This window comes from Rattus rattus, chromosome 4 (assembly GCF_011064425.1).
Source record: "Rattus rattus isolate New Zealand chromosome 4, Rrattus_CSIRO_v1, whole genome shotgun sequence".
Lineage (NCBI taxonomy): Eukaryota > Metazoa > Chordata > Mammalia > Rodentia > Muridae > Rattus > Rattus rattus.
The window spans coordinates 61489830-61490830 of NC_046157.1; the positions used below are offsets into that span (position 1 = coordinate 61489830).

The 1001-nt window shown below is 35.3% G+C and overlaps 1 pseudogene; it reads left to right on the top strand.

The window, feature by feature from the left end:
• The first annotated feature begins 499 nt into the window (after positions 1-499).
• On the top strand, positions 500-711 carry LOC116898367 (annotated as a pseudogene).
• The last annotated feature ends 290 nt before the right edge of the window (positions 712-1001 follow it).

The window sequence follows — 1001 nt, forward strand, 5'->3', positions numbered from 1 at the left end:
TTTTTAGGAAAACAATTTAGTCTAATATTAAATGTCACTTCCACTTGATTAAATGAAATTCATGTTTGTTTAGTAAAATATATATATATGTATATATATATAATTATATATATATGTATATATATATATAAAGAGAGAGAGACATATCTAAGAAAAATCATTTGATCCACCAATAAATGGTTTTAGCGTTCCTAGACTAGGAAATACTCTATGTGAAGTTTAATAAGGAGGTTTAGGAACTGCAAAAAGAGTTACAGTTAATGTTCAGGTTGCTTGGATGTATACAAATAAGTATCAACAAATCAACAAATTTGGGTGTGGCATATCTATCACTGCCATAAACCAGAGCACGGGAGGATAAAATCGATAATAATGGCTTAAGAATCGATGCAGGGGTGCTCAGGACAGCAAGGAGGTGAAGAAAGGAGAATGAGGTGGTATGGCCTTTTCTTCTGGCTCCTGTCTCTGCGCCCCTTGAAGAACTTCCAGCAGCACCAGCATGTGGGGTCAGAGTATTCAGAGGTTCACCACCTCTGTGGGCCGTCGCAGCCACTATGAGGTGGGGCTGGGGAAGACTTTGCCATTTCTTGTGGAAAACAGTGCTGGTTACCAGCTATCATGACCGTGTAGTTTGGATCTGGATTTGCTGCTTTTTTCTTTATAGTAAGGCACGTGCTACTTAAAAAAAAAAAATCGCATCCCTTTAACTGAATGAAGAAAGTTTAAGAGATATGACCTGAAAGTTAGATTAAACTCTTGAACTCTTATACTAGAAAAAAATTAATAAACTAATGACATAAAAAAGAATTGAAAAATAAACAAAAGGACATACTGCACACGTAGAGAATCATATCTGACTGTAAACATTTAAAAATGCATAAATACCACTAAAAGAAACAATCTTTATTGTTAAAGAAATAATCAGATAACGTCAAGAGACTGTACTTTTGGTAATGCCATGAAATCCAAGTCCCAGGCCAAGACAATTTCTCAAGGAGAAC